Here is a 17213-nt window from a genome sequence, read left to right on the forward strand (position 1 = left end):
CGTTCAGTAGAGCTGTACAGTTATTGGCAATTCAGCGTGTGTGCAGCCAGCGATGATAAGTGGTGCACTGAGTTAGTGGCACCTGAAGCAACCAGCGTGAGCGCACCCTGCAATGATGCATCGCCTGAGCGGGCTGCACTGGGAGAAAGGTCTTTTGCATACTGTATTCTTCCTTAATAAGTCCATGTGGCGATGACTTGTGGTGCAGTAAGTTAGTGGCACCTGAAGCACTCAGTATGTGCACACCCTGGGATGATGCTTGGTCCGGGCGGTCCGCACTAGTAGCAATGTCTGTTGCCTACTGGACCACGTCATCTGCAATCGCAACTCAAACTGAATTGTGAGCCATGCAGTCCGCAATGTAGATGGAAGGCAGTAGTCAATACAGACATCGAGGAATGCTTTTTGTCACTTCCTCTTGACAAAATCCGAGGACATAGAGTACAATTCTGTTTGCAATTAATAAATCATGTCTCAATGTAAATTGTGAGCTCTGCTGACCGCAGTGTAGGTAACAAAAGATGAAATAAGTATGGAATACATTGTCAAAATGTGTAGGTTTCGGGGACGTTATAGTTATTTGCCTACTGGACTCTAAAATTAATGATTCAAGACTGAATTTGAATTGTGAGCCCTTCTGACCACAGTGTAGGCTAAGGCAGCGGTCAGCAAAGGCCCATAGCCATGTGGCGTTGACTTTATCTGCACAGATTGGGAGCATTTGGTTTTCTTAACCGATTATAGTCTCTTACACAATTTGCATCGGTACTAATCTTGAATTGTGAGCCCTGCTGACCGCAGTGTAGACCGGAGTCAGTGGTCAGGAAGGTCCCACAGCCACGTGGCGTTGACTTGAGCTGTATAGAGTTAATGGTATGTGTGGCGCTCAGCGTGTACGCAGCCAGCGATGACGTGTGGTGTGGGCGGGCCGCACTGGGAGGAATGTCTTTTGTCTAATGAATTCTGCCTTAATAAGGCCACGTGGCATTGAGTTGTGGTGCACTGAGTTAGTGGTGCCTCTGGTGCTCAGCGTGTACACAGCCAGCGATGATGCGTGGTGTGGGCGGGCCACACTGGGAGGAATGTCTCTTGCCTACTGGACTGTGTCATCAGCAATCGCCACTCCAGCTGAATTGTGAGCCCTGCTGTCCGCAGTGTAGTTCGAAGGCAGTAGTCTGTACAGACATAAGTCTGCGGTGCTGTGCCACTGTGTTCGCAGGGTGCCTATTTTGAGGAGGCCGGCGGATATGGCGGCAGCTACATGGCAGGGTGAGGGCCACGGCTCTGGCAGATGCGTTGGCTTTCACACAAGGGAACCACGCCGAGAGTCCCGGCCTATTTATTCACACTTCTTCGCTGGAGTGGCGTATGTTGGACCAGCCCACTGGGCTTCCGCTTACAGGGGACGACGATACAGGTACATGACCGAGATCTTCCCCACTGTCTGAGGTAACATGGTTGCGTCCACTGTCCACAACACTACAAGCACCAGCAGTATATGTACACATGGAGAGGTTTGTGCTCTGCATAGTGAGGTCTGTCCAGCACATCACCGCTACACTTGGTATTGTGGGCATTATTATTGGTGGGTGACTTGCGTCCTTCACACATGTTTGGTTGCCACATCTCGCAACATTCAGCTATTGTGTGGCTGAGGGGCCATGCCATTTTTGGAAGGTCCACTGTCCTGTTGTGCGCTGCCTCGGTGGTAGTAGGGGGGGTGGTCCGGGGGGAGGTCCTAAGGGTGGTGGCCGCAGGTTTTGTGGCCTTCTTGGGTATCGTAGGTGCATGATCAGTAGCTCTATGACATGTGTTGGTCTTCAGATGTGATTCTGGGCTGCACTCCCTTTCACACTGTAGGTAGTCGTCCCACTTTACACTAGTTGAAGGCAGATGGTATATTCCTACTGCTAACACAGCTTATCGCCTGGTTTTGGATCGCACCGCAGATCTGGCTGCTCATTGAAAATATTGGGAAGTGATGTTTTTGTGTTATTTTTGTACAGGAACACCTACTCTGCATATTATTTGCATTAGTTGTTGCTCTCATTTGTGGCAATTTTTTTGCTGGAAAACTGGCAATATCGCCTTTTTTCACCAGGTTGAAAATGGAATGATAATTTTAAATCACTGAAAAAACCATAGGTTTAATGAACATTATAATTAGAAATTAGCATTTAAAAACCTTTGAAATTCACTAAAAAAACAAAGGTTTCAGGGACATTATAGTTACAAATTAGCATTTAAAAAACCTTTGAAATTCACTGAAAAAACCATAGGTTTCAGGGACGTTATAGTTAGTTGCACATTTCTCTCGTACAAAACCATAGAAATTCGGCCGTTATAGTTAGTAGAGCTAACTATAACTCGCGCCCTCGCAATGCACTGCTGATGATGTCACATATTACATCACTCATGACATGGTCAGTGACATCACTGATGACATCATCCACGTGATAATTTGATGCATCTCTTCACACCCTGTTATAACCTCTGATACACCCACTCTAAAATACTGACTACCATTTTCTAAACCATAGACAAATCAATAGCAGTTACTATATACCCACTGACTACTTCCTAGTTATATACATACATTCATTCATTCACCCATACAGTAACTCATACATGCAGTCACTCATCAATATAGCACTTTTATATGTACTCATACACCTATACAAATACTCATACACCGTCACTCATCCATAGAGTTATTGACACACGGAGCTAGTCATGTAAAGAATCTATAACACTGCCGTTTACTCACCTATACAGTTATACATTCAGTAACTAACCTATTCATACAAATAGTAACATATACTGACTCTTATACAATCGCTGACACAAGCACATACTCCTTTCTACAGCCACTCTCACAATTACTCACTATCACATAGAATCATTTATATACTCCAACACTCACATATACTGCCTTTCACATATGTAGTTACTCACATATATACCAGTGAGATATACATTCACTCTCTAAAACAGTGATACACACAGACTCACCGAAACAGCTATTTCCACATGCACTATTGAACCCATACACCTAGTAAATTAGCCACTCACACATGTTGGCAGAAAGTTACAGACCGCCCACCCACCTACACACACACAAACACTGAGCCACCCATACTAATACTTTTGCTACCAATAAGTAAGCCATATAGACAGTCATGTACCTAATCATCAACCCATGCAACAGCTTATACAACAACTGAGAGACTGATACAGACATTCACACAGTTTAGTCACTAAGGCATGCATTCAGTAAGAGACATTTAATCACTAACTTATACAGTCACTCACACACCTATTAAATCCTCCACCCAGACACTTATACACCAACTCATTCTTCAATACACCTTGGCATTAACATATATAAAATATATTTAAAGCTTACAAAAACCCACATTCACTGGATGATGTCATCAGTGATGTCATCAATGATGTCACTGACCATGTCATGAGTGATGTAATATGTGACGTCATCAGCAGTGCATTGCGGGGGCGCGTGTTATAGTTAGCTCTACTAACTATAACGGATGAATTTCTATGGTTTTGTACGAGTGAAATGTGCAACTAACTATAATGTCCCTGAAACCTATGTTTTTTTCAGGGAATATATATATATATACATACATACATATATATATCCTTTTAAAAAACGGTCCACTTTTCCAACAGTGGGCGCTCAAGGTGGTGCGTATGCGGTACGGCAGAGCCAAGCCGTTTCAATTTTCACACACCATCTCCCGAGGAAGAAATTCTGCTCGCACTGCCGAATAGAAGCAAGTTGAGACTTAATACATTTGAAGCTTCGATTTAATCAGCATGCCAGTAATTCCTCTACAAGTTTCAGTCTCAGCAGAGACCTTGCTCACAAGGTAGACAAACCAACAAATTCTGGATATTGTAGTGCATATAATAAAAACCATAAGCATTTTTGTGTGAAACACACAAATCATAACGTGATAAACCCCTTAACCATCACGCAGATCCTGTTAGTTCTAATACATGGATTATTTAACAGATTGCTCCAATATGACCTGCTCTTTGTTTCCTCATTAGGCACTGTAACATCAACATTTACACTTGTGTTCTTAATTTTCCAACAGTTGCTCGTTTCCGCCTCTGTACTATTCTTACTACGCATACCTTAATCAGAGTTCATACTCCTTAATTAATTTTGTAGCGCTAGTTGAATTTATAAGAAACCGACCTCCCAGTTGGTACATGTACGTTTGCCGGTTCTACAATCCTGCCCTCTCATTTGTAAATATAAATTGGATCAGTCTGGCTGCGGCGTTCTGAATGGTCTGGAGTTTGCTGATTAGTGTTTTGTTGATTCCGGCGTAGAGGGCCTTGATTCCGGCGTAGAGGGCTTTGTGTTAATATGTGGAGACTTTTTTATTCTAGTTGGGGTCTCTCTTTTGATAAGCCAGGCTAAAAGTCTTCCCGGCTTTCTCCCTCTGTGTCATTTGATTTCCTGTAGTCTCTCATGTTATGTTTACCTAACATGTTTCATGTTTCTACAGTCTCCCAACTGAGTATTAGTCTGACCCGCCCCTGAACAGCGCCCATAGTTTCTGGTGCTTGGAGTTATGCTACTCTAGCCTCCAGCTGGGATAGGGTATGTTGTAGATGTTTCATAATGCTATATATCTCTTGGCCATCCATTTGCTTCACAGTACTACCGTCGGGGCCTCCCACTCTGTTGCACGGTTGCTCGCAGATCCCCAGTTATTTTCCAAGTAACTCTCTGATCTCCACCTGGAACTCTGCATCACCAAGGGCCTCTGGATTCAGATGCATCACCAAGGGCCTCTGGATTCAGATGCCATGCACGCTTCTGAACCCTGCCCCCCCCATCTCAATCCTAGCTCATCTTAAGCAGGGAGTGGTCAGAGAGAAACCTATTTAAATGCTGCGCCCTTTGTATCCTGACACTGAGATTCCTAGATATTAGTATATGGTCGAGTCTGCCAAAGGTGTCATGTGTTGCAGAGTGAAATGAGTATTGTTTGCATGTTGGATGCATGGCTCACTAGACATCAATACTGAACAACCTCGCCATCACTTCAGATAATGCAGTGGTCATTCTAGGTTGCATATGCTTCCTTACCTATCCATATCACCGTTAAGGATACAAATGAAATTTCCATCCTTAATTAGAGGCACATCTATCAATCCCAAGAGTCCGAAAGGCTTTATCATTAATATTGGGGGCATAAGAGTTTAGCATACAGATTTCAACCCCGTTCAGCAATCCACTGAGGAGCATGTACCTATCCTCTAAATCTGCACAGGAGTGTCTGTGTTGAAAGGGCTACCCTGGGAAGACCCTAATCATTACCCTCCCTAGGCATAGGAAGAATATGTGGAGAAGAACATCTATCCCCACCATTTCTTTTTCATTTTACTCACTTCTCTAGTAAGACAAGTCTCACACAGCCCACTTAGGTAAGCATGTGTAGAATATCTTTTCATGTAGGCATTTAGCCCTCTGACATTCTAGGTGGGTATTTCTTAGTGTTCTGGTGTGGACATTATTCATTGAAGATATTTGGACTGTGTATAGCCATATCTGCACCCTTCCTGTACCTATACTGTGTACAGTCATATGGATTAGGTTTAAAAAGAACGAGTGCACCAGGTCTTGCATAGGCATTGATCTTGTAATGGTAACTATGTCCCTGAGCAATCTAACCTCCCCTTCCACCCTATACCCGCGCCCCTCCGTAAAACACCCTGTTAACTTGTTAACTGGTGCTTTCCCATATAACTCCAGACGGAGGAGTTTATTAGTTATTTTCCTATCCCTATAATTGTCAACTCAATCTATCAGGAATTTTATAGCGCTGCTAATCAGCCGGTAATGTATCCTGGTGTTTACAGGTTCTATTTGAACAGCCAGGTCTTGAGGGCTCTTCGGAGTTTTGGAAGTGAGGTGATGGCCTGGAGCTGCATGAGGAGGCTGCTCCAGGTCTTTGCTCTGTTGTAGAAGAAGGAGCGTCCTCCACTTCTGCTTCGGTGGATGTGGGGCATGTGGGAGAGTGATAGGGAGGTGGAGTGTTATCTCAGTCATTGGTGGAAGTTCAAGCGGTGGTTAATGTAGGCGGGTCCTAGGTTGTGTAGAGCCTTGTGTGCATGGGTCAGCAGCTTGAATTGGCATCTCTTCTGTATGGGGATCCAGTTGAGTTGCCTGAGATGGGGTGTGATGTGGGTTCATTGGGGGGGTCAAGGACAAGCCTGGCCGCGCGTTCTGTGTGGTTTTTAGTTTCTGTAGGAGGTGTGTGGCGATTCCTACGTAGAGTGTTTCCAAAGTCCAGTCGGCTGGTTATAAGGTCCTGTGTCACGGTGCGTCTTGTGCGCAGGGGTAGCCACTTGAAGATCATCCGTAGCATCTTTAGAGTGAGGAAGCAGGCCAAGGAGAGGGGGTTGATCTGTGATTTCATGGTGAGGTTGTTATCAATGACGATTTTGAGATGTCTGGCGTGGTCGATGGGTATGGGTGCAGGTCCCAGGTCTTGGGGCCCCCATTAGGCGTTCCAGAGGTTGCTGTTGTTGCCGAAGATCAGTACTTACCTCTTGTCTGTATTCTGCTTCAGTCAGCGATGCTTGCCAGGCAAGTGTGGAAGTGGGTCCTGATAATGGTAGGGTCACCGGTGAGGGAGAGGATGATTTGGGTATTGTCTACATAGGATACTATGTTGAGACTGTGTGCTCTGACGATGCTGGCCTTTGGGGTCATGTATGCGTTGAAGGGATTAGGGCTGAGGGTTGAGCCCGGGGGGGACTCCTCAGAAGATATCCTTGAGTTCAGAGGTGAAAGGTGGTAAGTGGACCATCTGTATACTTCCGGTAAGGGAAGTGTCTGAGAGCATCCCCTTGGGTGCCAATGTATTGCAGTTTTTTGATCAGCTTGTAGTGGGATGCGGTATCAAAGGCTGCTGAGAAGTCGAGGCAGATCAGAGACACTATTTCTCCATGGTCAAGGAGTGTCTGAATGTCGTTGATGGCTGCAATCAGGGCCGTCTCAGTGAAAGTTAGATTGGGAGGCACTGATTAGCTGGTTATGCTCCAAGTGTGTTGGTCTTTTTTTTTTGGCAGAGTTTTATATAGCGCGAACTTGACCCGAATCCAATCAGGTATCAGAGCGCTTTACAAAGCACCAGTTAGGTTACATGAGGACACACATTAATTTTTTTGTTAGGCACGGGGAGAATAAAGAGATGGTTGGCAGAAGTAAAGCAGAATAAGAGATGAAAGTCAAGGGGAAACAAGTGGAGAACTGCACAATCAGAGAGGTGATAATAAGGGAGAGGAGTTGGCCTAACTGCTAGGGCGGTCGACCTCGAAGCTGGGGAACTGGGTTCGAGTCTCAGCAATGACGCTGAACATCCTGTGATTCTGGGCAAATCACTTAATCTCCCCGTGCCCAACAAAAATGAATGTGTCCTCGTGTAATGCAACTGGTGCTATGTAAGGTGCTCTGATACCCGATTCGGGTCAAGTCTGCGCTATATAAGACTCTGTAAAAAAAAAAAGGCACAGTAAAGGGGCAATCAAAGTCACGAGGGAGAGTGATGCATCAGAAGGGCTGGCAGCAGGGGAGAGAGTTTGGTCTGAAACCTGCTAAATCGGGTCACGCTGCGGCCTCCATTAAGTAAGTCCTGGGAGGAGGGAGCGGGTGCTGTGAGGTGGTGGGTGGGGCTAGTCTGGAGGCAGTAAAAGGGGCAGATGCACTCAGATCAGGAGGGGAAAATGAAGCAACACAAGAAAAGCACTAGAAAAGAAGGAAACTGGAGAAATAGCAGAATGAAGAGATGAAAAAAGCAGAATAAGAGATGAAAGTCAAGGGAGAACAGCACAATCAAAGAGGCGATAAAAAGACACAGTCAACAAGCAATAAAAGGCACGATGGAGAGCAATGCAGCGGCAGGAAAGGTGGCATATGATGATGTGGGAGAGCTGGGCCTGGGACCTGCTGATTCTAATATGGGCCTAAGTTAAACAAAATATGATGTAATATGTGGAGGGACCCGTGCTCCCACGAGGCATCGTGGTCAGGCGACCACCCCAGCCAAATTCCTGAAAGACAGACCCTCAAAAGCCTATTCTATAACTAATCAAGTAAAAAAACACTGTTTCGCATTGTGGAGAACTGCTGTCACCTTGTAGGCTATTTGAGCAGGAAACCTTAGTATGTTTCCTGTCTCAGTTAAGTGTTGCAAAGTACTTGTGATTTGGCATATAGAAGCTTTAATTAATTATTCCAGACTGCTATATATGCTGTAATTCTATTTCCCCCTTCAACGTAAGTCATTACATCATTCCTCCCTGCAATCAGTAATTAACAGTGAACAGTCAAGTTTGTTGAGCCAAGCCTGTATTTTCAGGTCCTTGCATGCAGCTTCAGCATCTGGCTGATTGGGTCACCCATCCGTGTGCAGTATCTCGTCTCTCATAAGGTTAACAAAAGAAGGGTGGATCTCCTCACCCTCTCAGCTCACAATGTCTGATGTAACATTTTCACAGACGGGTACATCTTAAAGAGTTTGGGGGCCCTGTGCCATAGGTTTCTGGCGGCCCCTGTTTGGACCATCTTTAAATTGATGATCTAATTTCAGCTCTTTCATGCCCTCGTCGGCCAGGTCACTCAGTGCAGAGGCCCACTAATCCAAATTCTAAATGTTTTAGTTTATTTTTATTGTACAGTTAATAAAAACTCACAACACTTGATAGAATAATATCATTGCTAAAAATGTAGGTTTAGAAAGTACGAAAAGGAATAAAATGTCTGCTTGTTAAAAGTCTTTAAAAAGTATTAAAGGTCATAGTTCGAGTCTATTAGTGGCCCATTTTTTCTTTGAGTCTGCCCGCCACTATATCAAAAATGTTTGTAGTTCTGCAATTTAATTGGATTTCCGTGGGGTTAAAACAGAGCAGCACGGCCTGTCTACAGCTGGTTATCCTCCTCTGATTCCAAAGGGCCCTAAGCAAGGAACGCCTTATGTCCATAAGGTTGTTGCAAATACAAATAATGTGTATAAGATCTTCCTTGCCGGAAAGGCATAGTTTGCAAAGATTTATTGTTTTGTCCCTTTTCCAGGGTGCTAGGTGTGGCAATATGGGTATATTACCTAGGCGGAGGTTAAGGAACTTGTTTTTTGTTTTATGTGTGAGTCCCATTGTTAGATCCTGTTGTGGTTTGAGAGTTATGTAATCTTTCAGAGCCACCCATCCATTCTCTCTCTTGGCTAAAGTTGCCTTATCCTCTATTAACGAGATCGCCTTGGTGACTTTGGATACCACTCTTTTGAAGGTACCAGTGTCAGTAGGAGACTCCCACAGTTCTGTTAGACCTAGGATGTCCAATGATTCCATTAAGTAGGTCCTTGCTGGGGATATGTCTCGTTTTGTCAGTACAGTCCAGAGATGAGCGTTTAGTGTACCTTGTTCTGCTTTTCTTATTTTCCACCAGCTTTTTATATATGCGCCTCTTCTCTCCACTGTTTGTTTTTGTAATCCGAACTCGAGGCGAATTTGGGCTGGTGACGAATAGGTGGTAAGATGGAATATTGCCCTGTATGCACGACTGATGGTGTTGTCCAATATTGTTGCGTCTTTGCCTTGCATAGAATCGAAGCCATAGGTGAGCATTGGTTGTAAACGAGCTTTTATCACCTGCAGAAGAGGGCCCGGAGACCGGTCTGGAAGAGCTTTCTAGAGTGGCTTTATTGATATAAGAAATGTCATGCCCTTCCGACGAATGGCTTCTAGTTGTTGTTTAAAGGAGCCGTTGCAATCTAATATAATGCCTAAGTATTTGTAAGTGGGTACCTGCTCTAGCCTCTGGCCATCCAATCGCCATAGATATTTCCTTTTTTTGTGGTAATTTATTGTCATTATTTTGGTTTTGTTCAAATTGATTGTTAAAGAGTTAGTTTTAGAAAATTCGTTTGTTTTGTCAAAAAGATGTTGAAGGCCGATAGGGGACCGGCTAATAAGGACCAAATCGTCGGCATAAAGGAGGTTGGACAGTAATGTGTCGCCCAGCCGCGGTGCGTGAGATGTTATTGTTTTAAGCTCTCTGGGAAGATCTGTTAGAAAAAGGTTGAATAGCATTGGGGCCAGAACGCAGCCTTGTTTCAGTCCCTTGTTGGTCGGGATTTTTCTGGAGAGGTACCTCCCGGATCCCAGTTTGATCCTGACCCAAGTGTTGGTATGGAGCATTACCAGCTGCTGTAAAAGTGATCCTGGGATTCCCCATTTTTTCAGTTTCTGCCAAAGTTTGTGCCGGTCCACATTGTCGAATGCGGCGGTATAATCGATGAAACTTAGGAATAGGGAGCTTTTGGTAGTTTTCGCCGCTTCTATCAAAAGGGTTAGCGCCATGATGTTAGTTGTGGTTCCATGTCCGCTTCGAAATCCAGTTTGGGTTACTGTGATGATGTTTCTTTCGGTTGCCCAAGCTATTAGGTCCTCCAGAATAAGGCCCGCGTAGTATTTCGCCTCAGTATCAATTAAAGCTATGAGGCGATAGCTACTAGGGTCATTCCTGGCCCCCTTTTTGTAGATCGGGCTTATAATTGATCCTTTCCAGGATGATGGTATTATAGTTGTTGCTCTTATTTCACAGAAGACTGGTGCTAGGATATTGCTCCAAAATACTGCGTCGTTTTTGTATAGTATTGGCGGCATCCCGTTTGGGCCGAGCGCCCCCTCTGTTTTGCCTTTAGATATTTGAGTTATGATTCTGCCCGCTGTTTCTAGATATTGGGTTTCCTCACTGTGCTCTATTGGATCGGGAGATGTTTGTTGTTCTCAATTCTCCTTTTGGGCTTGGAGGTGGAATGATTTCCTCGTGTAAAGTGAGTTCTCTTCGTTATTAAGTGAGCCGCCCTTTTCTAGCCTCTGATACATTTCATCAGGCCTGTCGCCGCCGCTGGAAATGTCCTCTTCCAGAGCGTCTGTATTGAAGTGTGCTAATAAATAATTAGCCCAGTCGGATTCAGATATATTGGAATCTATGCCTTTGTGGCCTGGGTGCTGGAGATTGTGAATTATTTTCCAGAAGCTAGAGCTATTCTTTTGTTTAGAGCTATAAGCGATTTTTATCCAGAGATCCTCGTTCAGTTGTCTTTTCCTTGCCCAAATTTTCTTTTTCAATTGAGCTTTTTGTGTATGAAGCTCCTGTTGTAGGACTTTGATGTTGGGGTCTTTCCGGGGGCGCTTGAGGATCTTTGTTATACCTCGTTTTATGTTTTTTTATCTCTGGCGTTGTTACTTTACCGTAGATAGACCATGGGGTGTGCCCTTTTTGGGTTTTTAGTTCAGTCCCATATTTAGCTACCAGTGCCCGTGTAAAATTTGCCCAGGTGTTTGTTAGATTAGAATGCGGGCAAGGTGTCTTGTGTATGATGACTTTTGCGCTGGCTGTTAGCTCCTCGATCTCTGAAGTTTTACATCTTATTCGTCTATAATTTGCTGTATATTCTATGCTGGTATGGCTTTTTTGCTCCTCCGCTTTGTTCTCGCAAGTCAAGCTCAGATTGGCTTCCAATGGAAAGTGGTCGCTTTGGGAACTTTCTCCTATTCTAAACACGCTTATTTTCTCATAGAGTGGGAGTGACACCAATATGTAGTCTAAATAAGAAGTGGTTTTTGAGGAGAAGAATGTTGGTGCCGGTGGAATGTCCTCTGCGTGACGACCGTTAAGTACTCTCAAATTTAGCTGCTCTAGCTCTTTCAATAGCTGGCATGCGATTTTTGTAGGTTTACTTGGGATCGGGAAAGATTGAGTTGGAATTTCCCATGCTTTGTCCATTTCCTTGGTCATATCATCAGTTGCTTTATCTCCAAAAAGGTGAAGGTTGAAGTCGCCTGCCACAAGTATCTTATCCATTTCCCTGTCTTCCATTAGTCTTGTTAATACTTTGACGAGTTCCATTGATCCAGAATGTCTGTGCTTTGGGTGTATGTATAAATTAATGATGTACAACTGTTGGATGAGTGAGTTAGTTGCAAGTGTTAGTGATAGTACCTGTATCGCATTTGGTGGGGTTAGGCTTGCTGTAATTTTTTCTGTTTCTCCTATAGTTGATATTGAAGCAAATGTTTCCAGTCCACCAGCCCTGTGTCCGTATGAGGAACTTCTGATTGCCGGGTGTAATTGACTTGTGTAGCCTTGTAGTGATATTTCATTTGTCTCCCATGTTTCCTGAAGGAGTATCAATTCAAAGGATTTAAAATAGTTTAATATTTCGGGGTCCTCTAGTTTGTCCGTAAGACCGTTTATGTTCCAGCTACAAATTTTGAGCTTGGGTCTTGGGGGAACTCCGAAATTGGTAGTTGATGCTGGTGCTGTATGTCAAATTGCGATCCGTGTTGTGGTTGTTCTACGTAGAGCTAATTGGTTAGGGCTTGATCGTTGTAAATTTATATGATATTTTCCCGCTCCCGGGGATCGACTGAGAGCTCCCTTCAGAATCGATTTGACAGTTTGATGGCGGTCCTGATGTTTTTTTTCAAGTAGCGGGTGGGATACGCTGGGCTTTTTGCTGCTTGGAGTTTAATTCCTCAGTGGGAGAATCTGCGTGATTCCTGCATAATCAAGTTAGCTACATTGTTGGTTGACCAGAAGGTCTTCGTTATTTCATTGCCATTGGGGGACTGGGCTTCTAAATGTGTTTACATCTAATATTCAGGGATAGTGACGTGTGTTTTCAATATTGTAACACAGCAGCAGCTCGCTAATATTACTGCAGCCTGAAACTCCCTCCCAGTTCTTATATGTCAGGTGTGGTTCTGATCTAAAAGAAATCTTTTTTAGGGATGCTGCATGAAACAAACACATTTCTCTGCAAAATGTCTGTACTTCACATCCAGACAACACCCACATTAACCCCTTGAGTGCCCCGCCCTTTCCCCCTCCTGTGCCGGCCCTTTCATTAGCGGGCGGGGTCCATGACGAGATAGTCTCGTCATGGGCACAGCGCAACCGCGCTCCATGACGAGACTATCTCGTCATGGGCACAGAAGGGGTTAAAAATAAATTAAAGGAAAACTATATTTAAGACAATCTGTTTAAGAATTATTTAAGGTCATTAGTACAAGCCTCCCCTGCAGAACAGAGCTGGCTCTATCATGGGGCCCCTTGAAAGGCTGGGGCCCTGGGCCAGAGCCCACTTTGTCCATGCCTTAAAACATCTCTGTTCACAGACAATTAATCACTTTATGCCCTCCAGGGGTTCACTTCACACACATGATATTTCCCCCCCTTCCATTCAAATTCAATGCTATCTTCTTCTCCATTCTGCTGCCTGAGTTCAACCATTCTCATGCCTCACCAGGGATAAAAAACAAAAATGTATTGGCCATTGTGTATGACCCTCAGCAAGGCTGGGAACTGCAGCATATACTTTAGGTTCATAGTTTACATTTGTGTTTTACTTTCATAAAGTTTTTACATAGCCTTTGAATCTGTTTACATGTGATCACGGAAAATTTGTATGGTACAGTTTTCTTATTGCGGGTCCCCATTACTGCACCTCACTCCCAGTTTTGTGTCACTATCCCTGTAGTTTAGGATTTTGGCAATCATGGCCTATGGGTGGGCACTGGGAGGTAGAACTGGAGCAAGTGCTCTATGCACTGTCTGAATCACAAACATGGGGGAGAGATGTGCAGACTGCAGGATGTCTTGTATCAATTTCTCTAGAATTAACTCTGGGGTGATCCTCTCTGACTTCTTCGAAAACTCACAAAGCAGTGATTCCCTCCCTATATTCAATTCTGTCTTTTAGGATGCAGGTGCAGCCTGTAGTGGTAAAAAACATTGTTTTTAAGCCTGCCTCTTCAGTTGTTTAGCACTGCAGCACTTTATCAGTAGGGTGTTCCCCTAGGCTATCTGCATCAGTTCCTTCAGGCCACAAGCTGAGTCCAGCAGTAGTCGCTGCAGCTAAACAGTTTGGGTCGTGAGATTGGGGCCACAATAATTGAACTTGACTAATATTTGCGAGGACATTTCTACATGTCCCTCTACTAGGACATATGATTTGTACTATATGTGCACTTGTATTTACTGGTATCCAATATTATTGTGGACTAAACAACTGTTTAAGAGGGTGCTGGGTGCAGTTCCATTAATTGTTTATAATATTGCTATTACATCAATTAATTCTAACATTTCCCTCTTTCATTTCATTTTTCAAAATGTTGCTATCACTTACCCACACTGTACCACTAGTAACAGCACAATATATTGCCTTTTCGTACATAAACACGTCATAACACTTAAACAGAATTTCTATAACTTATATTGTACAACTACTCAGCGAGCTACAACTTACAACAAAAAACAGGTTATTATTAATCACATATGCACAGCCTTATGCATTTACCAATGCTTGTTATCTTTCTCTTGAATTATCTCACTGGGAGAGCTCTGCTTTTTAGCTTCAGAACAAGTACTGTATGGCAGTTTTTGTGCTTTGTTAGACCTCGTGCTGTTTTAGGGAGCTCTGCCCCCTTTTGTCCCTTGATGGTATCACTGAGCAGTCTTTATTACACCATGTGTCTTTCAGTATTATTTTAATCATGCACGTAAGCACTTTCTTAAGCCACTGTTAAAAACTCTTGGCTACCGCAGGTGTAGAGAAGCTTTACATCACCTGCAATTGCTGAATACGCCTATCATTTGCTTTAGCATGCGTTCTTTTTTAAAAGCCGCTGTTAGAGCCAGGAGAACTACAGAGGGCTGATAAGTTTTTATTGTTGATGTATTGGCTTTCCGTGGTTTTTAATTCATCTATTGTTGTTTAGTTGGATTTTATGGTGCTTCGCTGTTCTTTTTTAATATTTTATTGACAATGTTACATTTTTGGGAATTTTATTTATGATGATCTTTTTATGTGTGTCATATTGTCTCCTTGTTTTTTATGGCCAGATCGGCAGAATCGAGATTTCTTTTAAACTTATCATCATCAGATCAGTCCAGAGAGGAGTAGCTATATTTCTTTCCAGTATGCCAATGAAAAGGCTATACCAGAAGAAGCAGGGTTTGGAGGTTGGCATATGCTATTGATTACCTTAGGCGTAGAAACACAACTGAAGGGAAGTGATGTTACTATTTCACTTCTAATGGAGAGTGGTCTTTCAGATAGAATATTAACTAGTAAAAGGTTTTGTATACCTCATGATTTCATATGTAGTCTGGCAGGAGGGTAGTCAAGAGAGCTTTAGCGGTTGGTTGGTTCATGAAGTTACTCTTTCACTTCCAGAGGGAGAGTGGTCTTTTGGATAGAACATTAACTATTAAAAGGTTTGTGTGCCTCATGATTACATCTGGAGTCTGGCAGGAGGGTAGTTGAGAGCATTGGGGGTTGATTGGTTCACGAAGTTACTCCTTCACTTCTAAGGGAGAGTGGTCTTTTGTATAGAACATTTACTAGTAAAGGGTTTGTGTGCCTCATGATTTCATATGTAGTCTGGCAGGAGGGTGGTCAAGACAGGATTAGAGGTTGGTTGGTTCATGAAGTTACGCCTTCACTTCTAACGGAGAGTGGTGTTTTGGATAGAACATTAACTAGTAAAGGGATTGTGTGCCTCAGGATTTCATATGTAGCCTGCCAGGTGGGTGGTCAAGGGAGTATTGGAGGTTTTGGGGGATTTGCTAAAGTTCTTCCACAAACTTGGGAGTATGAATTTTTATTTAGTGCGTGACAGTCTACTAAGACAAACGGTTATCTATCACATGGTGTGTGGTGTGTTGGTCTGATGGAGGGCGTTGGAAAAAAATCCAGTTATTTTCTTAGGAAACTTGTAGGGTATCTCAAAAGTGACCCTTGGTAAAAGTAAAGAGGCTTCAGAACTGACTTAGTTTCAATTCAGGCAACGACCAACATTATCACTGCAAACAAAATATTTCGAATGCGTTGAGAAAGTTTCAGGTTGCAACAAAAAGAACAGGTTATGGCAGTAATATGTGACTGCCATGACAGGATTATGTGACTGACCTACCTAAAGAATAGTATATGTTAGCAAGACCAAAGAAGTATGATTGTCATACTTTTTTCCCAGTTGTATAGATGACTAATAACAAAAAATGAACAGAGGCACAGATTTAATTTATCGGAGAAATATTGCAAATTATCAACCATGATTTAATGCTTACTCTTTTCAGATCCATTGAAACCAGAGTTATAGTCAGAAACGTTTAGTCCTCAGGGAGCTGGTGGTGTATTGATTTGGCTAACTCGAGCATTCTGGAAAAGGAATAAAAATTAGGACAAATTGCATAATAGGAGAGATTAGAGATAAAATGAATTTTTAGCTGATATGTGGCCACACACATGATTTTAAAAAGGAGGCACAACACCCCAGTCTCTTCCCCCAAGGTTTCCTTACAGTCCTGCAGCAGACAGAGAAGAGTCTCCGGGCGCTCCAGCTCATAAAATAACAGCCCCTACAGAAGATATTGGTGGAGGAGAAGTTATGAGTTGACAGAAGACCAACAGCCAAACTTCATTATCATGTGACTCGCTGTCCCTTCGCCAGTGACTGAGAGAAAGTGTATAACTGTAAGGAGACAGAGGTGCACATTACAATATTGTGCAGCACATTGTGCTTCCATGCATCAGAATGAGAGTGATAGAATACTACGGGTTAAAAGAGCACTTTTTCCATGTTAGTTGGTTCACTGGTTACTAGGGGCTCATAAGAATGGAGGAAGGACCGCCACCGCCAGCTATGCAGTGGCGGTTCTTCCGTCCTCCGACCGCGATTTCCCCCCCCCAAATTAGGATGGCGGGGGGAATCTCACCCCAACCGTGGCAGTCGCAAAGACCGTCCGCCACAGAACCGCCACAGGCAATCCTTACAATTGCCTTGCAGAGCGGTCTTCATCAGTAAAATGGCGGCGGTGCCTAGCAGGCACCGTCCTCCAAATAACGATGTTGGCTGTAGACAGCCTTTCCATGGAGGTGGAACCACCATGGAAAGGCTGGCGGGGATTGGGTTTGGGGGCCCGTTGCGGGCCCCCTTTGTGTTGGGGGAGGTGAGGGTGCACTTAGGGGGTACCCATGGTAAACCCCTACATTTCACAGCACTATTTTGCAGACTCCATGTGGTGCCTGCCACGTGGTGCTGTAAAATGCACAACTGCTGCAATGTTAAAATGCAGGATCCGACCGCCACGGTGGCGG

The 17213-nt window shown here is 43.7% G+C and overlaps 1 protein-coding gene across 3 annotated transcripts in view; it reads left to right on the forward strand.

Moving 5' to 3' along the window:
• The window catches only part of LOC146775773 (uncharacterized), a 409198-nt gene that overhangs the window by 272336 nt on the left and 119649 nt on the right, over positions 1-17213 (forward strand). The window lies entirely within an intron of this gene.

The sequence above is a fragment of the Triturus cristatus genome, chromosome 12 (assembly GCF_964204655.1).
Source record: "Triturus cristatus chromosome 12, aTriCri1.1, whole genome shotgun sequence".
NCBI lineage: Eukaryota > Metazoa > Chordata > Amphibia > Caudata > Salamandridae > Triturus > Triturus cristatus.